We start from the raw sequence: 22830 nt of genomic DNA, 5'->3' as shown, positions 1-22830 counted from the left end.
TTCCTTCACACCCGCATAATGATATAAAGAGCGAGTTTGGGTAAATAATTGTAACGTTTAGGCAATTATTGTTGTTTTAAAAAATACAATGGTATAGAAACAACGGACATACGTTCACATTTTTTCATGTTAAAAAACTATTCTAGTATTGAAAAATATTGCGTTATGGAAAACCAATGATTATAGGCTACCAATCAGTAATGCAGGTATATATAGTAGCGGTAACCAGAACCGCCACATATAAATGGTAAAGTTGCGTACTCTAAGTGATACTATCATTGCCTAGGCACATGCTAACATAACCAGGCAAGAAAGCAAAAAACAGGATGAGATAACAAAATGCAAAACTTGTCAAAATCTGAATACCGGAAAGCTCAGCAAAGATGTATATGGACAGCAGTGAACACCGAAGTGTAGACCCAAACCACATAGATTGATCAAAACGGTTAAATAAAGAATAAGTAGATTAGCACTAGTGCGTGCATCAAGAAGAGTACAGAGCAGCATCATGTCACAAATAGCCATGTTATTTTCGTATTATTCTGGCTGCATGGGGTTCACGTTACCTATACAACCTTGATCACATAAAATGGATCGGGGGGAATTAACATACAATAGGTGAGTCTGCCATTACACAGCATGGGGGACATGTGCATGATACAAAGAGGGCATAGTAGTGATTATACATAGATAAAATACACAATACATCAGAAGAACAGATTTCATATATAGGTAGAGCAGGTGGCTTCAAATTCCTATCAAAAATTGCCAGGTTTGTAAGGCTTGGTGGAGGGATATCCAAACAGTGTCTACCTCCTAAAATTCAGTCTTTCAAAAATACTGACAGCTCCCTGTCAATATTGAGCCCAAGGTCCACTGCCCTTAATTTATTTATCCAGGTCACCTGCAGTTATGTAGGCTGTGTACCATGTCACCCCCTCTAGGATTGTCAAAAGCCGTTTCTATTCGAGACAATTCTGCAGACCCATGGGTAGAGTTGAAGTGTACAGCCAGGGGATAGTTGGTGTTGATATTCCTAATCGATCGTATATGTTCTTGCAATCTTTCTTTAACTGGTCTAATGATACTACCAATATAAGTTTTCTTGCATGGGCAAATAATACAATAAACCATGAATTTGGTGTTACAATTCATATATTCCATTTGAGTATTGTATTTTAAACTTTTTGTTTTATCTAGGGCATATTGGCAAACATTGCAGTGTCCGCACTTGAAAAAAACAACTGGTGGTGAACCCCATCCAATTTGTGTCCTTCCTGTAAATTTTCGGATTCTAAAAACGTAGGCACAGAGTATTACGTTAAGTTTGACCCTGCCTAAAAACAATCCTTGGTCTTGCAGGTATAACTTTGCTCACAGTCAGGTCTATATGTAAAATGTGCCAGTGCTTATTTAAGATTTTGTACAGCACATGGCTGGCTGAATTATATGGCGTTATTAACGAGATCTTGTCTTTAAACTTAGTACTGTTCTTCGTCTTAGATTTGTTGGTCAGTAACTTTTGACGATTGAGGCCCAAAGCTTTATCCTTGGCCTTATCAAGTGTTTTTTCACTGTAACCCCTGGCTTTGAATCTGGTAATGCAAAACCAAAGGGGATGATGGACGGAGTGTTGAACATTGCAAAAACTCACCACCCTTTCAACTGATCTGGGTTTAATCCATCATCATTCTTTAGCTAACTCCGCCACCCCTGTTCAGACATGGCCATATGCAAATCAGTCTGTCCCTGTGCCTCATGGGAACAGTCCAGCCCAAACTGCCAAGCCATGTCTTCCCTGGACTGGAAACAAGCATCCTTGGACCGGTTTCTGGCTAATCAGCTGTCATCAGCCAGGCTAGCTTGAATCCAGTGGCAAAGTGAACAAGGGACCCAAGTCTGGTTATACCCTGCCAACTTAGGGTGAACAAAGCAAAACCAAAGGGGATGATGGATGGAGTGTTGAACATTTTGCAAGCACTCACCCACAGTCAACTGACATGGGTTTAATCCATCATCATTCTTCAGCTCACTCCGCCACCCCAGTTCAGACATGGCCATATGGAAATCAGTCTGACCCTGTGCCTCATGGAAACATTCCATCCCGAACTGCCAAGCCATGTCTTCCCTGGACCGGAAACAAGCATCCTGGGACAAGGTCCTGGCTAATCAGCCATCATCAGCCAGGCTAGCTTGAATCCAGTGGCAAAGTGAGCAAGGGGCCCACGTCTGGGCATACCCTGCCAACTTAGGGCGAACAAAGCAAAACCAAAGGGGATGATGGACGGAGTGTTGAACATTGCAAGCATTCACCCCCAGTCAACTGATCTAGATTTAATCCATCATCATTCTTTAGCTCCCTCCGACACCCCAGTTCAGACATGGCCATATGCAAATCAGTCTGACCCTGTGCCTCATGGGAATAGTCCATCCCGAACTGCCAAGCCATGTCTTCCCTGGACCGGAAACAAGCATCCTGGGACCGGTTTCTGGCTAATCAGCCATCATCAGCTAGGCTAGCTTGAATCCAGTGGCAAAGTGAGCAAGGGATCCACGTCTGGGCATACCCTGCCAACTTAGGGCATACCCCATTTCTTTCTTGAGCACATCATCTTCGCTACAATAGCGTCCGATACGCGTTATATTGCCAAGTTGTATTGATTTCACCTACGATGTAGGATAGGCAGTATCTGCAGGTAGTACGGCATTACACGCCGTTGGTTTCCTATATAGTGTTGAGAGAATGGAGCCATTTTTTACATACAGTTTCAGATCCTAAAAAGAGATTTCCTCTCTGCTGTGTTCATATGTAAAAGCTATATTACAATTGTCAAAGTTAAGGAAGGTACAAAACTCCCGTAGCAGATCAGAGTTTGCTGTCCAAATCATGAGGATATCATCTACGTATCTCCCCCAATATATCACATGTTGCATCAAGGGAGCTGGGCATTTGGACCAAACAAACTTTCTCTCAAGCCAACCCATAAACAAGTTTGCTATGGAGGGTGAACATTGTGACCCCATTGCTACGTCTTTGTGTTGTTTGTACCAAGTAGCATTGTGTAAGAACAAGTTATTGTCGATTACTAAGGTGATCATCTCAAGTAGCATCTCGGTATGTTCCCAAAGGGAAGCATCCCTACTTGACAGGAAATGTCTGACTGCCTCTATTCTGAGATCCGTAGGTATCAAGGTACAGAGCAAGGCGATGTCTAGTGTAACAAAACAGCAATCCTCTGTCCAGGTAAAATCACTAAGTTGGTTAAAGAAGTCCTTAGTATCCAGGACAAAGGAAGGTAAGTTTCTCACTAACGGCTGTAAAAAGTGATCTATATACTCGGAAATATGCTCCATTGAGGAGCCAATTTCCGAAATGATGGGTCTACCCGGGGGAAGTCCCCCGTGTTTGTGGATTTTCGGCAAAACATACAAACAAGCTGCCACTGGATATGGAACAAATAGATATTTAAACTCAAAGTCATTTATGAGACCAAGTACCCTCCATTTTATGAGGTGTTCTTCCATCAAATTGGTAATGTCCCCCTTAGGGTTGGATATTAATTTGGCATATGCTTTTACATCAGACAATTGTCTGTCAATTTCTAGCAGATTATCATTCGTGTCCATCAGGACCAAATTTCCACCTTTGTCGGCTTTCTTTAAGGTTAGGTCTGGAAGTCGTTTCAGTTCTTGTAACGCTCTCCTTTCCCCCCTTGTGAGATTATCAATTTTGTCCAGATCTTTTCGTTTATATCAGTCCTCCCATTGAAACAAATCCGTTGTTACTAAACAATGGAAAGTTTCAAGAACATTGTCATTTCCCAACACAGGTTGGAAAGTTAACTTTGGATTAAAGCCACTGTCTGTATTCAAATCTGTAGGAATGTCTAGATCATGTAGAAGTTGTGACATGGTGGGGACATTATGTTCCTCTCCAGTTAGTGATAAAAGTGTTCTTACATTGTACATGTCCTGAATAGTCCTATTACTACATGTTACTGTAGATGTCTCCTGAGACGTAACAAATTTCGGATTTAAAGCTAAGAACTTTTTCAGTTTCACCGTGCGAACAAATTTAAAAACATCAATGTGTATTTGAGTAAAATTGGGTCCAGAGACCGGACAAAAATTCAAGCCTTTCGACAAAAGTTTAATTTCATCATCACTAGGCACATGTTGTGATAAGTTAACAATTGCAATTTCATCCAATTTCTCAATACACATAGCAATATCATCAGTAGACATGTCCCTTGAATCGACAGAAGTGGCTACTTTTTCTGTGTCTTGGACCTGGTCAGATAGCCCTCTTTTTCTGTCTCTGAGCGATCTCTTGTACCCCGTCCTGGTCTTTTTACTGTATTTTGACATTTTTTGTATTCTGCTTTGGTCCCCTTCGTGTACCGTTCTACTTCCATTAAAAAAGACGTAGATGTTGGAGCTACTGTAGTAGTGCCCATGTTGGTGCTAGTACTAGGCCCCTCATTGGGTTCACTTCTAATGCTTGAGATGTCTGACTCACTATTGGAAACAGTACTATTTAGTTCTCCTATGCTAGTTTGATCTTTTTGTAGATTAAGTTGGATGTTATCAAACTTGCGAGCAAAGGCAAAAACTCACCCTGATCTATCATCATTTGCATCTCTTTTCAATTTCGTGACTTTTTGTCTTTCAAGTAAATCTGATGTTTATTGAGCACTTCTTCCAAGATTCTATAGTTTTTTTCTATAGCATCAGCTAGGTTAAGCTAGCTAATTTCTTCCTTTAGAGTTTGGATTTCCGATAACAGCTGGTCACGCTTTCTTTCGGCATGCTTAAAAAGAATGGACAAATGCAAAACAACAATGGATGAACAGAATGCAGAACAATGTCATACATTCACCCCAGTACAGAGATATGGGCCTAAATCCATTGTTTTTTTGCTTACCATGCCATTCCAGTTTGGACCCAGCCATATGCAAATCAGTCTTGACCCTGCGCTCAATGGGAACAGTCCAGCCTGAACTTCCAGGCCAGGTCCTCCCCGGACTGGAAACAAGCATTCTAGGACCGGTTTCGGGTTTTCAGCCCTCATTAGCCAGGATAGCTTGACTCCAGGGGCATGGAGAGCGCGGGACCCACGTCTGGGGATACCCGTCCCACTCGGGGTGACAAATGCAAAAACAACAATTGATTAACAGAATGCAAAACAATGTCATACATTCACCCCAGTACAGAGATCTGGGCCTAAATCCATCATTTTTTTGCTCACCATGCCATTACAGTTTAGACCCAGCCATATGCAAATCAGTCTTGACCATGTGCCCAATTTGAACAGTCCAGCCCGAACTGCTGGGCCAGGTCCTCCCTGGACTGGAAACAAGCATCCTAGGACCGGTTTCGGGCTTTCAATCCTCCTCAGCCAGGATAGCTTGACTCCAGTGGCATAGTGAGCACGGGTCCCACGTCTGGGCATACCCGTCCCACTCGGGGTGACAAATGCAAAAACAACAATTGATAAGCAGAATGCAGAACAATGTCATACATACACCCCAGTACAGAGATCTGGGCCTAAATCCATCGTTTTTTTGCTCAGCATGCCAGTCCAGATTGGACCCAGCCATATGCAAATCAGTCTTGACCCTGCGCCCAATGGGAATAGTCCAGCCCGAACTGCCAGGCCAGCTCCTCCCTGGACTGGAAACAAGCATCCTAGGACTGGTTTCGGGCTTTCAGCCCTCATCGGCCAGGATGGCTTGACTCAAGTGGCATGGCGAGCACGGGACCTACGTCTAGGCATATCCATCCCAGGTGACAAATGCAAAAAACAACAATTGATGAACAGAATGCAGAACAATGTCATACATTCACCCCCGTACAGAGATCTGGGCCTAAATCCATTGTTTTTTTGCTCACCATGCCATTCCAGTTTGGACCCAGCCATATGCAAATCAGTCTTGACCCTGCGCCCAATGGGAACAGTCCAGCCCGAAATGTCCCTTGCTCACTTTGCCACTGTATTCAAGCTAGCTTGGCTGATGACGGCTGATTAGTCAGAAACCGGTCCCAGAATGCTTGTTTCCGGTCCAGGGAAGACATGCCTTGGCAATTCGGACTGGACTGTTTCCATGAGGCACAGGGTCAGACTGATTTGCATATGGCCATTTCTGAACTGGGGTGGTAGAGTGAGCTAAAGAATGATGATGGATTAAACCCAGAACAGTTGACTGGGGGTGAGTGCTTGCAATGTTCAACACTCCGTCCATCATCCCCTTTGGTTTGCTTTGTTCGCCTTAAGTTGGCAGGGTATGCCCAGACGTGGGTCCCTCGCTCACTTTGCCACTGGATTTAAGCTAGCCTGGCTAATGACGGTTGATTAGCCAGAAACCGGTCCCAGGATGCTTGTTTCCAGTCCAGGGAAGACATGGCTTGGCAGTTCGGGCTGGACAGTTCCCATGAGGCACAGGGTCAGACTGATTTGCATATGGCCATGTCTGAACTGGGGTGGCGGAGTGAGTTAAAGAATGATGATGGATTAAACCCAGATCAGTTGACTGGGGGTGAATGCTTGCAATGTTCAACACTCCGTCCATCATCCCCTTTGGTTTTACTTTGTTTGCCCAAGTTGGCGTGGTATGCCCAGACGTGGGTCCCTTGCTCAGTTTGCCACTGGATTCAAGCTAGCCTGGCTGATGACGGCTGATTAGCTAAAAACCGGTCCCAGGATGCTTTTATCCGGTCCAGGGAAGACATTGCTTGGCAGTTCGGGCTGGACTGTTCCCATGAGGCACAGGGACACACTGATTTGCATATGGCCATGTCTGAACTGGGGTGGCGGAGTGAGCTAAAGAACGATGATGGATTAAACCCAGATCAGTTGACTGTGGGTGAGTGCTTGCAATGTTCAACACTCCGTCCATCATCCCCTTTGGCTTTGCGTTGTTCACCCTAAGTTGGCAGGGTATGCCCAGACGTGGGTCCCTTGCTCCCTTTTCCACTGGATTCAAGCTAGCCTGGCTGATGACGGCTGATTAGCCAGAGACCCGTCCCAGGATGCTTGTTTCCAGTCCAGGGAAGACATGGCTTGGCAGTTTCGGCTGGACTGTTCCCATGGCCTTCACCCTGTGAAAATAGTGGGTGGATGCCATCTACCTGTGTGTAGGGGGGATTTCGCGGGAAGACCACGAGGGAAAATTAATTATTTCTTTAATTTTCCCTCCGTGTTGTCTCTCGAAATCCCCCTCCACCCAGCCCCACAATCCCACCTGCACGAGCCGCAGCTGCTCGACGTGTGCCTGAGCTGTAACGTCCACAACAAAAGGTAGCCCTAAAGGAAGTCTTGTGACATAAGTAACTATGGATATTAAGCTCGAAAATTCAAGCCTTTAATTTACGGACTCAGCTTTCCTGTTGGCAAAATTGGACAAGTGGGGGATGATACTTATCAATCCATATATTCACCCGGACTCACAATTAAAACGAGAATACACTGGAAAAATAAAATCTGTAGTTTTCATACTGAAACAAAAATACATAGACGTTGAGATATTGCTGACAGGCGATTTCAACATGAACCTGTTTTTTGAGTCACAGATTGAAGACCTGATGCCAGCTCAGATCCTGCTCTGGCAGATCACTCACCAGGACCCTTGCCCTTCTAAGTGATTAAACAGGCTGGGAGGGTGCTTTTTCACAGAGATTCCCCAGGCCTGGGTTAGGACCCCTACCGGTAGGTTCCGCTATGATAAATAAATAGCTTGGACCCAGCATACCTCAATTTCCAACTCCATTCTAAACTACTCCTTAGTCAGCTTGTCCCTCTGGAGATAATCACAAAGCATGCACTACTTAAGCACAGAAACGACAGTAAATAGCATGAATACACAGTGGGCCCTAGGGGGCGACCACACCATATACTAAAATAGTGGTATAAGAACCACAACTTGAGTCAAGACAGTGTCTAGAGTGCGTATAATCTCTGGGACCCCAAGGAACCACCCAACATAAGTGAGTAGGGACCCCAACGGAAGACAGGTGCGTGCTCTGTACAATTCTATGGGGAAGTCGTGGTTGAGGTTTTTGAGTTTAAGGACCCTTTCCAGAGGACTATGAAAAAAACTAGTGGAAGTTAGGAGGTCGGAGAGCCACCCCACCCGTGGATACTGAGGTACCCGAGTTGCCTATCCCAGGGAAGCCGGGTGCATAGGTTTGAGGTGGCTTCGGAAACCACGTCTAACCCAATGGAGGACTTCGAAGAAGAGCCGCTGCTGGATGGAAGAAAAGTGTCAGTTGGAATCCAAAGGAGGATTCCTGTCAAAGATTACCTGAAAGCAAAGGGGGCAGAGTCAGGGTTACTCAGGAGTGTTCAGGGGCTTGGTAGATGAATGCCCACTGATGTTGGGTGCTTCAGGTGCTTTGACGGAGGTCTTGGCTCTTCAGCTACAGGGACCAGTAGATGTTGAGGATGCCCAGGAGCTGAATACAAGCTGCCCCACAAAGGTTGAAGAATGCTGATGGGTTGGTGTCTGATGGGAACACCAACAAGCCTTGGCTACAACAACCCACGTAGAAGGTCAAGGATTGGAATGGTTTGGACCAGCAAGATCCAGGAGACTCACCAAAGCAAGGGGAGTCAGGGTAGGCCTGGAGCAACTAGATGTGCCCAAGAAAAGCAAAGTTGAACCTCAAATGGACCCACAGGCTGGAGGAACAGGAGTCGTGAGAGGACCTCAAGCAATTTCACCAAACACCAGCCCGTGGTGCACTCGGTATGAGGAGTCAAGAGTTCTTGATATAAAATGGTGCCAGAGGTTGGGGCTACTTGGAGCCCAATGCAATTGTTTGGGAAATGCCAACAAGCATATGCACAGGGTTTCAGGTATTGCAGCCCCCACAAGGGATTCTAGCCTCAAGATTTGTGAGAGGGCAGATAAAACCTCGAGGGATATAGAAACCTACCTCCTGTGTTGCTGAAGCCTTTGCAGTCTGTAGGAGCTAAGGGTCACCAGACAGGACAGCAGTGTTGCAGTGCCTGCAAATGCAGGGGAGTGACTCCTTCACTCAAGGTAGATATCTTCAGTTGTCCTTGATGCTCCACAGGTCCTGCATGGAGCTTATAGGTGCACAGGCACAGACAATGTTTCAGACTGAGAGGGAGACGAAGTCGGGCCCAAACGAAGTCCAGGGAAGTCCAGCGTGTCCAGATGGTCGAAGGTCAGTGGTTTCTGGTTCAGAATCTTGTCCACATCGAATCTAGGTTCCTACAGCCAGGTAAGCCCATTTGTACCCATGGGAGAGGGTTGGACAGATTCTGGGGACCCTCCCAGGGGAGGGTCTGGACAGGGAGGAGGTTACTCCCATGTCCTTTGTCCAGTTTTGTGCCAGAGCAGGAGCCAACGGCTACCAAGACTAGTTTGAACTGGACTATGCACAGGGACACCAAATGTGCCTCTCATGCAGACTTTCAGTCGCTTGCAAGTGCACCCACCCAGCCCTAATACACTAAATCGTGTCTGGGAGGTGGTCACACCTCCCTGTGACAGGATGCCTGTTGTTCTGCCTTTCCCTGCTCGAGCTTGGCTCAGCAGAAGGAGGGCAGAAATTAGTCTCTGGTCAGCAGCAACCATTTTGTGCTGTCCGGGACTAGAAGGCTGGTACTGGGAACACCAGGGGGTGGAATCATACCTCCCACACCGGTTACTGGTGTGGGGGGTATTATTCCAACATGTTTGACACCAAACACGATAGGGTTTGTTTCAGCCATTTTAGAGTTGGTCATCACGCCCAGCGCCTTGAGACCCTCCGGGTAAGTAGAGCGCTCTATAAATGCCTATGATTGATTGATTGATTGCTGAATGCCACTCTATATGTCCTAAATGGCTGCTTCACTAACAATCCAGGAGAATGGACTCCGTAGGCTGCAGGGGTGTTCTTCTTATGCAATGGCACCCTCTCACTTATAACCAAGCACCCTGCCCTCAGGATTGGTAAGGCCTGCTATAGGAATGACTGATAGGATTTAAGTGTAGTGACCCTTAAATATAGTGAACTTAAATCTTAGGTAAGTGGTGCCTGCACCAACTTACACAGGCGGCAATGGCAGGCCTGTAGTTCCATTTTGCACGGCCTCTCATGGGTGGCATAATACCTGTTTCAGCCCATGGGAGGCCTCTGTGGTACCTACACCCTAGGTACATGGGTAGCATATACTAGGGACTGACAAGGGTAACCCGGTATCCAATCCTGAGAAAGCAGATAGAACGATCCCAGTCAACATAGTCAAAAACGGTATTACATTCAGCAAAACAATGGGGGTAACCATAAGAGGCAGATCCTACTTTCCTACAACTTGTGATTTAAAAAATCACCTCTTCTGCAAATGGTATGCTTTATTTTGCAGACAGCAGAGGTAAGTTAGGGTAGAAAGCCTTATCGTCCCTTTCAAACAATTTTTAAATGTGTAATTGTGCAGTAGATGTTTTCGTATGCCCCATAACTAGTTTAGTTTGCAAGCGCTTGTGTTTGCTACCGATCCGAGTTTTCAGCTGATCATCATTAGTTGCTTGCAAACTAATGAGGGTTGGCTGAACAAACAAGCAGGTGAACTCTGTGGCATCCACTACTTCGTTTATCCTCAGATCTTGTAAAAAAATAATGCCTCTACTTCCAAAAGACGCAGAACAAACGGTGGTCACTGCATTAGTAATGTCCAGACTAGACTATTACAACAGTCTTTATCTCAAGCTACAAGAAGGATCAATTTATGAACAACAAATCCTGCAGAACGCAGCCGCCAGACACCCTACGGGTACCCCTAAGTATGTATCAATCACAGGATCAATCAAAAAACTTCACTGGCTGCCAGTCAGGAAGCGTACCCAGTTCAAGGCCTTGTGCTTGGTCTTCAAGGCTCTGCAGGGAACAGGACCTGAATTTCTAAAACAACACTTCTGTTGGTACTCACCAAAAAGAGCACTACGGTCATTTGATGCTAAATTAATGATAATGCCCCGGACGCAAAAAGCTAACTGGGGTGGCAGAAGTTTTATTGCCAACGCAGCTAAGGCCTTGAACACCCTACCATTATATATGAGACCCATGACCAACTTGATGGCCTTCAGCAAGGCCTAAAAATGTGTCTCTTTACTAATTAGCGTTACAACAAACAAATGATGGACGGAATGCTGACAATGCATACATTCTCCCCCAGTCAAGAGATCTGGGTTAAATCCATCGTTCTTTTGCCCACTACACCACCCCAGTTCAGACATGGCCATATGCAAATCAGTCTTGACCCTGTGCCTCATGGGAACAGTCCAGCCCGAACTGCCAAGCCATGTCTTCCCTGGACCGGAATCAAGCATCCTAGGACCGGTTTCTGGCTATCAGCCGTCATCAGCCAGGATAGCTTGACTCCAGTGGCGTAGTGAGCACGGGTCCCACGTCTGGGAATACCCATCCCACTTAGGGCGAAAAGCGTTACAACAAACAAATGATGGACGGAATGCTGACAATGCATACATTCTCCCCCAGTCAAGAGATCTGGGTTAAATCCATCGTTCTTTTGCCCACTACACCACCCCAGTTCAGACATGGCCATATGCAAATCAGTCTTGACCCTGTGCCTCATGGGAACAGTCCAGCCCGAACTGCCAAGCCATGTCTTCCCTGGACCGGAATCAAGCATCCTAGGACCGGTTTCTGGCTATCAGCCGTCATCAGCCAGGATAGCTTGACTCCAATGGGCGTAGTGAGCACGGGTCCCACGTCTGGGAATACCCATCCCACTTAGGGCGAAAAGCGTTACAACAAACAAATGATGGACGGAATGCTGACAATGCATACATTCTCCCCCAGTCAAGAGATCTGGGTTAAATCCATCGTTCTTTTGCCCACTACACCACCCCAGTTCAGACATGGCCATATGCAAATCAGTCTTGACCCTGTGCCTCATGGGAACAGTCCAGCCCGAACTGCCAAGCCATGTCTTCCCTGGACCGGAATCAAGCATCCTAGGACCGGTTTCTGGCTATCAGCCGTCATCAGCCAGGATAGCTTGACTCCAGTGGCGTAGTGAGCACGGGTCCCACGTCTGGGAATACCCATCCCACTTAGGGCGAAAAGCGTTACAACAAACAAATGATGGACGGAATGCTGACAATGCATACATTCTCCCCCAGTCAAGAGATCTGGGTTAAATCCATCGTTCTTTTGCCCACTACACCACCCCAGTTCAGACATGGCCATATGCAAATCAGTCTTGACCCTGTGCCTCATGGGAACAGTCCAGCCCGAACTGCCAAGCCATGTCTTCCCTGGACCGGAATCAAGCATCCTAGGACCGGTTTCTGGCTATCAGCCGTCATCAGCCAGGATAGCTTGACTCCAGTGGCGTAGTGAGCACGGGTCCCACGTCTGGGAATACCCATCCCACTTAGGGCGAAAAGCGTTACAACAAACAAATGATGGACGGAATGCTGACAATGCATACATTCTCCCCCAGTCAAGAGATCTGGGTTAAATCCATCGTTCTTTTGCCCACTACACCACCCCAGTTCAGACATGGCCATATGCAAATCAGTCTTGACCCTGTGCCTCATGGGAACAGTCCAGGCCGAACTGCCAAGCTATGTCTTCCCTGGACCGGAATCAAGCATCCTAGGACCGGTTTCTGGCTATCAGCCGTCATCAGCCAGGATAGCTTGACTCCAGTGGCGTAGTGAGCACGGGTCCCACGTCTGGGAATACCCATCCCACTTAGGGCGAAAAGCGTTTTCATTTGTTTGTTGTAACTCTTTACTAATTAGGCCATATAATACACAGTCATTGTTCCTCCGGTAGGTCTTCACCTTAGCGCCAGGACACCTGCAGGTAACAGCAGCGCTTTACAAATGTAATTAACATTAACATTAACTAAGGACACCAGTAGTTGTCTGCTCTCTGTAGATAAACTTGCTTTAGTGTCTATTACACCACCATCTGCCTGTTCCTCGGACCCCTGCAACTGAACCACAGCAGGTGTGAGCGATTAATTCAACCATACCAATTTCTTTACATTCTGTGTTTTGTCGATTTTATTCCTGACTTAAATCCAGGACTACAAGCCACAGAATGCAAATAGACATTGAGGACTGTGCACTCTGCTGAAACCACGCAACATGTGGTGGCACTCTGAGATGTGCACTGCTCGGTTTGTTTTGCACTTAAGCTGCCTTTGTAGGTACCAGAGGTTCTTGTGTTTGCCAGTAATTAACACACCTAACAAACCTTTGCCATTGCAAGATTTATGTCCGGTTAGCGACTGCTAAACTGCTCTGGAGTCTTTTCCTATTTCTCTTTCCATGCTATGTTGTGGGTACTTGCTGTGGTCTGAGAACGAAGGGTGGAATATCAGATGCATCCAGACGCAGCCTCACTACCTTAGCAGCATGCATACCTGCAATGGGGACAACTGCAACCAGACTGACAATGTCAAGGTAGGTGACCCTGGTTACTTCCGTTTGAACACTCCATACGAGAAATGTGTTTTACAAGCCGCGCAGTAGTTCACAGTTCGCAGGGGCCCATGCCTGTTAAAATAGGGATTCTTTCACAAGGCATGTTTATGTTGTTTATTAACTTTCTGTATGTCTCTGCAATCCCTAATTAAGCCCTGATGTTGCTGCTTCATCACTTGTGGTGGTTCCCTTCACCCCACACCCCCAGATTCCCCCCAGCTGTGTCTGCTTGCTTTCACACCCCCTGCCACATCATCCCACCCTCTGTCCTGCCATAATTGCCACCAACATCCCTCCCTCCTCCCTCGTGTTCTTGTTTACTTATTTGTCAATGCAGATCGAAAATGAGTGCCTGTTCGGCTTCACACATAAAGGAAGCTTGGAAATTCAAATTCAACATTCTTCTGTTTACCTTCGTTTTTAGTACCCAATTAAGACAGTGAGTAATTAATTCCTTAAGGTCGGAGCCCAGCTTAAGAAAGAAGTGGTGAACAGTAGAGCATGGCTTCCCCTAACCAGACACACATAAAAAGAGCCCCCAGTTTAACACATCCCTGTCAGGCTCCCAGTATCTGCAGGGAGCCACATTGTTTGCCATCTGCTGTTTATGTTTGTTTAACGTGCTTTTAGGCTGCATCGGCAATGCTTTCATAAATTTAATTTTCGTCATAAAAGCATACACTCATTGCTTCCACAAACGTGCTATAAAGTGGATCATACAGTACTGGCGAGAAGACGTAAGCTTTTGTGCCTGGTATCCTGTTTGTTTGCAAAATTACTGATTGCAAGTTGATGTTCCTACCCGTCAGGGCTTGGCTTTGTCTGAGCTGTTGAAGCCCCATGCTCCTCAAAATATTATTGCTCTCCCACCAATTAGACCCCTCAATGGGTATAGCCCATTCTGGCTTTGACAGCTGTCCACTGCTCCCATTCCCGATGGCACCCCAGCCCCTCACTGTTGAGTTCCTTGAACAAAGAAAGAAAATATTGTGAGGATTCAAAAGGAAGTTGATTGTGACAGGGCCAATAAAAAAGTGCATTTATTGCTTTTTCATGTCCGTTAAACAAATGCAAACAAAGCCCTGATTCTGCTCTGCAGCCTATGCTTTGCCACAAGCTCACACTGTTAGACCTGGCACCTTGGCGTGAGTCTCCCTTCCTCTTTTTGTCGCTGTGCCTCATGTGATTTTATGGTGTTGGGCGCTCAGCGCGCTGTGCCACTGCCAACCAGTGTCGCGGTGCGAGTGCTCCCTTGTAAATTGTATATGTTGGTTGGATTCCATGATTGGATTGTTTGATTTACTATCAGACCCCAGTAAAGTGCGCCAGGGCATGTAAAGGCAAACATCGCTGGTGGGCTTGCAGCACGGGTTGTGCCACCCACAGAAGCGGCCGGTAAAATATGTCTAAGGTCTGCCATCGCAGAACCTGCGTGCAGTCTGGTACTGACATGCTGACTGGCAGGTGCCCACACTTGCCGGTCCCTAAAACCTTCCCTTAACTTCATGTTAGTCACCCCTCTGGTAGGCCCACGGGCAGGGTGCGTTGCAAGCATAAGGTAGGACAAGCCTGGATGCGTGGCATGTCCTGGTAGTGAATGACCGCCATTTTGTCGTTCACTACTGTAAGGCTACCCTGTTCTCATAGGCCAGTATGGGCGGCTTGGATTGTTACACCCTATGATCCTAACCGACCCAGGGAACATGGTAGAAGATCGAGTTTAGTATGCCTGAACTCGGAATAATAAGGTACATCTTTTCGCAAGGTTTATTTTAATATTCCGGGTTTGCAAATGTCGCTTTTAGAAAGCTGGCCTTTGCTTGCCTAAACATTTCAGCCACCTCTGCGTGATGTGTATCTGATGTCTGGCTGGTGTGAGTGACAGGGCTGGGGGAACCCAGATGGGCAGGGCTAGGTAGCCTGGTGGTGAATAGGACGATCGACAGGTAGATGGGTGGGAGGAGTGCTCCTAGGCTCTGAATAGGACAGTGCTCTGCTACCTCAATGCCAGCTCCGCCCCCTGCGGAGCGTCTGAGGACTCTGCCCTGCACTCTGAAAGAAGAAGCCTGCATCGCGTAAACAAAGTGCTCAGAAACCGGACTGAACTAGGCAAGGGCCCCCCTGGCCTGGGAGAACAAAAGATTTGCTGTATAAATGGAGGAGCCCGGCTCCTGAGAAACTAGATCCGCTTTTGACCGAGAAGAATCTCTGCCTGAGGAGGAGGCACCGGGAAAACTGTAGGAGGAAGACTGGCCCTATCCTGGGGGATTGGCCTGCAGTGGTGACCTTGCTGCCAAAGGGGAGAAGAGAACCTGTTGCTGAAGACTTTACTTTACTTTTACTTTCAAGACTTGTGCTTTTCCAAAACGATCTCCAAGGGCTTGGAACTGAGCTTGCCCCCTGAACTGAGCCCCAGGACCATTGGGCTCTACCTGATCTTCACTCGCCTGCCGCTGGACTGTGGTGTCCTTTCCCTCGCCGGAGCTGTGACCCTCGTGCCCCAGTCCCTCCCTGAGCCGTGACCAGGACTGCTTAGCCGCCCCCGCCTTGGGAAGAGCCTCGCTCGATCGGAGCCGCTCCCCCTACGCTGTGCTGGGCTGCCCCTGTCACCTCGCTCGTTGGAGGCTCGCTGTGCACCTTCACCCTCCCGCCGGAATTGGCGATTGTGAGCATCTCCAAGCCTCGGACGGCCCGGACGTATCTGCGTGCCCGGCTGCCCCGCTTTATTCACCCACCACCTGCAACACCCCGCTCTTGTCGTGAGCCTGAAGATCAGACACCCATCGGGAAGTGTGGGAGCCCCGGACGCCGCCTCGCTCTTCTGTCGAAGAGCCGCTGAAATCCCGCACCCACCTTCGCGTCAAGAACCAAGGTACTGTACTTACGAACTCGACCGCGAGCTCGCATCGGATCCAGGGTCCGCAATGTTCTGATTTCCCTGTCATCTGCCGTGTGCTTCCCGGTCGCCGCTTCAGCACGGAGTGCGCTGAGGCCTACAGTCACCTTGTGCCCGCCTAAAGAACTTTCCGTACAAAGAGAACTTTACCGTATTCCTAAGAATTGTGGCCCCATCAGTTCAACGTTACTGGGCCTTGTATTTGACGCTGCTGAAACTACATAAAAGCTTATTTTTATATACTACCTGATTGGTGTCCGTTTGTGGTGCATGCCAGGGGTTTACTGTATGTGTAATTGCATTTGCTTAACCGTGTACGCCTGAGACTTAGCCTAGACTGCTCGCGCCACGCACCTAGAGGGTGAGCAGGGGTTATTCTGGGGAGTCATCCTTCGCCCTGACAAGAAGTAAAGGGTCCCTGCTTGTTGTGGGTTCACACCTGCGTCAACCAGAGCCCCCTCATTTCTAACACACACCATAAGCTGTGTGTGCCTCTGTGTGTGCTGTGTAAATAATGCTTTCTTAAGAAATGAGAACCCAAGTACAATGAGTGGTGATTACTGCTCATTTTAAACATTTTATTGTGTCCTGTACCAGATATGATAGCTCGACTTGAAGGCTTGCAGAAGCTTACTTTTGTCACCACTGACATCCGTGTCCCTACATCTGCTTCTGTAGAGAAGTTATTGTGTGTTTCAGATCATATGGAATCACTACACTCAGAGTGTGCTTTCATATATACCATACCCCCATGCCTTGCAGCATCATAATTGAATTGCAAGTAATATGAGTTAGAGCTCAATTATCGAATTCAGAAAGATGAAAACCTAACTCAAATAAGTGAAATGTAAACAGACACCTCCAGGCTACAAATAGGTATCTGCAAGGCTGTATTGTTATACTTTCTTTGAGCAAGCCTGTTGCCTAGGAGTACCACCAAAGGGCTTAGAGGCCACCCATTACTTAGCATTGGTTGGCTTTATCGTCACTCTAATGTTCTTGCTTCTATTTGGTCAGTATGTACCAGCTTTATCTTCTCTAAATGTGTATGTCCCTCCACCGAGTGTGACCCAAGAACTGCTTCCTTACCGAGTGACATTCCACTGCTCACACTTTTGGAGCTACTTTTTCATTAAGTTGCAGCACTATGTAAGAGAGCATGTGTTTACTGGCCATCTCCCCATCCTGCTGTACATTGCTGCTTACACCATTCCATCCTGTTGCTTGCTTTACTTCGTTTCTCCCACCAGAAAAACTAAATGCCTCCAAGAACTTTGTGTCACCGCAACCCCCTACTCCCGTACTTGCTTGCCCATTCCATCCAGTGCTGGCCACGTCATACTGCTTTTTTCCTAAGTGACTTTTTGCCTTGCTGCACAGCCACGCGCTGTATAATATGGCTAAATGACATTGGCAAAGCCAATAGCTCTTGCATAGATGTAAATTATTTAACTTTGCAAATGCTTCCTGTTTTTTAATGTCCAGAGAGCAGTGCCTAACTACTAGTAAGCTTCCACTGGTGTGCAGAAGTGTTTGGTCTTGGAATTATTTTTTTTCCTGCTCATTTTGAAAATGTAGGTTTTGTTTGCAGCTCCTCCTAGCATAGAACTTAACTTGAATAAACGTTTGTGTGTCTTCGACATTTTTTGGTGGAAGCAGCGTCTTTTCAGTTTTGTGAATTTGTGCACAATGAAAGACTGAGTTTCTTTTCAATTATGTTTCATCATTTTTAAACTTGGTAACACAATCTACACAAATACACTCCACACCATGCCACATACGTCCAATCAGCACAATTTTACTCAACGCCACACACTTTTATACCACACAATTAAACTCTTCACATTCCCATTCCACACCACACAATTAATCAACAAACCACATAATTCAACAACACAATTACGCAACACACCACATACATCCAATCCATACCACAAAATTACACAGCATGCCACAAAACTCAACAGCACACCACTCCACAACACAAAATACCATTCCACATAATTACACTTCATGAAGCACAACCCCAATCCACATACTTCCAGTACACTCAATGCCACAGAAATATCCACTTAATTTTACTGCAAACCATATCACATAATTCCATTACACAAATCCACTCCACACCACACAATTCCACCACTCACAATTCCACAACTAACAATATCAATTCAACCCACATAATTCCACTCCATACCACATACATCCACTCCACCCCAAACTAAAACACATAGATAAAATACATTGTCATTTACAACACCAATAGCTCTAACTCTCACAAATGGGAGACCTATTGCATTGCAAATGCTTGTTTATTTTTGTCCTTAGTATTCCCTGGAGATTCGGCAAGACTGAGATTATTAGCTACTTTCCATACTGTGGATTTTTTATTTGGACCATAGCCTGGTAAGTTTGAACTGACGTTTCGCACAGCAATATAAGTGCAGTTCCTCATGGTTGATGCAAGCTTGATATAAATAATACACACATTTTTGACCCATAGGTATTTTTTAATATAAATCACTTCTTTGGCAAAAATAGTATAAATAATTGGTGATCCGAACAACAGGCTCCATCCTGCACTGGAGCAGTCCAGGCTTTCTATCCCCGTACAGTGGACATTGACATACAACTGTGAGCTTTTCATGTACCACCAGGTGTCTGGCACGAATTATGGACATCATAAACCAAGTATTCTTGGCATTATATTTTATCCCAAAGAGAAATACTGCCTTGGTGTGGAGACTGGTTGATCCCTGGCTGTGGGCTCTGTCCTTTCCTGGAAGAGTCCAGTTTCCAAATAATTCTCTTATAACCAGGTGAGTTGGTTTGTCATTGTCCCTATCTTTTTACAAATGTATTTCATTGGACAACCCACACCATTCTTACGTAAGGCCTTGTTTCCTTCTACAGGCTGTCCTCAATTTACTAGTCCTGAGGAAGACCCATCATGATATGTCTCCACTAACACATACACTAGCGCCAAAACATTGACAGCAATTTTACTTGTCCATGTTCTTTGGTCAATCATCCACTGATGACATGAATGTTGGGATAGGGTGTATGTTGAACCAGTTGACATAAGAAGGATGGACATCTCTTTATTTGTTTCATGTACATTATTTTGTATTGTATTGTGTCATGCACTTTTTGCACTTTGTGTCACTGGTCATGTTGTTTTATATTTGTATGTTTGTGGCAGCCATGTATGAAGAAAATTGTGTGTATTATTTAGGTATATGATTTCGAATATAGAAAGTATTTAATGGTTATATTGTGTGTTCTCTATTCTTTTCATTCATTGTACCATGGTGGTACTAAAAATGGGTTTAATGTAGGGCCACACACCATCTAATTTGTGTATATTGTTTAAATAATTTTCCAGACCATACATCTTTTTTATGCAAAACAATTACTACACAGAACACATTGTAGCTTATACCAGATATATATCGAGTTTCTGAGGGACATAGAGCAATCCCATTATTTCTGATAGCCCAGTGATCTCTAGACATGGTGTCATAGTTATAACCGAACAAAATACATCCATTTGCATAAATGTGAGAATTTTAAAGTGAGGAAACCTGATTCATTAAACATTATGACCAAACTGGCTTAATTGAAAGTGCAGAAAGGCATTATGACTTAAAGTTTAATAGAAATATTTGTCTTCACTTTAAATCTCTCCCATATAAAAAGAATGGCTGTATTTTTCAGTTATAAATATGGCACAATATCTACTGGCCAATGGAACAAGAGGCCTGCTGTTTGAAAATAAAAACTAAGAGTCAACTTAATCATTAAGATATCTTTTCATGTTATTTTTCTCCCATTTAAAAAAAAAAGAATTCTGAAACATCAGTTTGTTCTCGTCTCCAATATTGAGTTGACAAAGACTTGTATTTAAGAGTTAACTACCTCAGTGCTTCAGTTCTTCACCTCTGTCCAGTCTGATAATAAATCTGACTAAGCACTGCTCATTATCAGGTCTTACTATCTGCAACCTGATGCTAAAAATGCAAGATAAACATAGCCTTCCCAACTTTAAAAGGAAAAGGCGAGCCTGTGCTCATTTAAAAAGGAACTGGAGCCTGAGAGCTACTCTGAAGGTGTCTGTGAGCTACTTGTAGCTTGCAGTTGCAACAGACTAGTTGGACACACCTGTTTTAAGAGGAGGTAAAGGTTCGCATGATCATTGTTTCCTCTTAAACAAACAAACAATAAAGCTTTCTATTAAATGCAGTCCTGTTTCCTTTAAAGAACTACTATGGGGGATGTGGACAGGTGGGGACGCTTACGCATATCCTATGGGATTGCCCTCTCTTGGGCACCTACTGGCAAGAGGTGCTGGACGACGTAGACTCCCACTTTGACGTTGAGCTGCCGCGCCTGCCGGTCTATGTTCTGCTAGGCCTCCCGAATCCGCTGATGTACCCCCTGAAATCCCGCAGAGGGAGGCAGATCGCCATCGCACTGGGGTCGGCGGTTCAGAATATTCTGACACACTGGCGCACGACCACGCCTCCCTCGGTCACGGGCTGGCTCCACAGACTGTGGCACGTATTGGGTATGGAGAAGATGTCGCTGGCGGCAGCGGGCGAGGCGGATCGGTTCACGGACATATGGCAGCCGTTCCAGTCGTTACTGGTCACGGAATTTAGAGAGCTGACCTGCCCACGCTATCTTCGGCTTCTGAGGCTCGCCACGCAGGAGGAGGACGCCTCTTGATGACAACCGACGAGGGCCACTTGCGAGGGACGAAGGGTGACCTCCCAGTAGGCTTGACGACACGCGCTGGACGACAAGGGAGGGGGGAGGGCGGAAGGAAGGGGTGGGGAGGGGCGGGGGCGCGGGAGGGGGGGGGGAAACGGGGGGAATGTTTCACAGTTTTTGTTTGTTGTTTGGGTTCGGGACGTATCGCAGCCGGAGCTGCCCCTTAGGGCGGACCATGGGCGGGTAGCCTCACACCCAGTATGGACTCTTAGCCTTTACAGGGGAATGTCCGTCCCGGGCAAACACATGGTGGGGAGGTCCCCTAAGGGTGGGCCCCATTGGACAGCCCGGGAGGGGGGACCATTAGAACACCCTGTGGCGAATTCGGAGACCCGCTTGCCTGTTGCAGTTAAGACGCGGCCGGCCCCAAAGGGTTGTAGGCGACATGCTGTGTTTAAAGGGGATCTGCCTATGGGGTTCGAGCTGGGATCCTGGGGGGTTGACTTACAGATGCTGGGATCCGCCGGCCCGCAGGGTTGTAGGCGCCAGCTGTTGATGTCGTTCCGATATTTTGTTTTCTTTAATAAAAACAGATTTAATCCTAAAGAACTACTATGATTCATTATTTTTTTAACCAACCTAGTAGCAGATAGTTCGAGTTGTAAAATACCTCACTGGTTTAAAAAATACTGGTTGTGAACTGCAACCAGTATTTTGTGATCATTGTTTACTACATCTAGCCTTGTGAAACATAGCCATTCTTCATTCTTACATGAGTATTATCACCAAACCAATAGTCTTAAAAAATGCATGCACTGTTTTATTAACTGTAAGTGAATAGTGCATGTTTTAAATATGCTAGTCAGGGTAGATTGCTGTCTACTTTGAAAATATTTCACTTTGTGTGATTTCTGAGCTCAAATTTGCCTTTACATGTGAAATAAATGGATGCAATTCACAATAGGTCAAAATTACAACTAAATGCGGTTTCCACATTTATATGGATACAAATACCTTCAGTATGTGTAGACTTTACACAGCACTCAGTCAGAAAGTTGCTCTGGAGCTATAATAAGAACATAAAATTATCACAGACCTTATTTGCTTTTTCAGACTTTTTATGGATTCCTGCTGTCAACTTGAGTTTAAAGCACAACTATTAACAATATGATAGTTCATGCATTCTAAATGCAATCTATTTATTGCTTAATTAGTGTTGTGGTGGTTGTGCTCTTTGCTGAGATATAGTTACTTATACAGAGCTGTAAAGTCTATAATTAACTGAGCACATCCATTACTACTATTGATGGTATTAGCTAAGGATTCAATCTAAACGTTAAATAAGTAACCCGCTACAGAGATTTTGTTAGAGTTGATTTTGACAGATGGAGAGTTAACAATTCACGATTGAAACATACTGTTTATGCAGAAGGATTCTTTATGTTCAAAACTACTAGAGATACTTTTTTCCCACATATTTGGATTTCATTCAACACAGCAGCTATAGATTTTAAATGTATTTTGTTTCAAGGAAGAAAATAATTGCTGTCTTAGGACAAATGCAGACTTTAATGGAGGAAAGAAAACGGTTGGGAAAGTACTTTCTGATTATCTGAAAGTCTAATAAATAACGTCCTTGAACTGAATCCTAGTGAGATGATGAAGGCAGAATGTGTTTTACTGATTCAGATATTTTGCATTCTTTCGTAAAACTTTAGCCTCATTCGACCAGAAAATGCACCTAATGAT

Source organism: Triturus cristatus, chromosome 11 (assembly GCF_964204655.1).
Source record: "Triturus cristatus chromosome 11, aTriCri1.1, whole genome shotgun sequence".
In the NCBI taxonomy this organism is placed as follows: Eukaryota; Metazoa; Chordata; class Amphibia; order Caudata; family Salamandridae; genus Triturus; species Triturus cristatus.
This window is presented reverse-complemented; position numbering follows the sequence as displayed.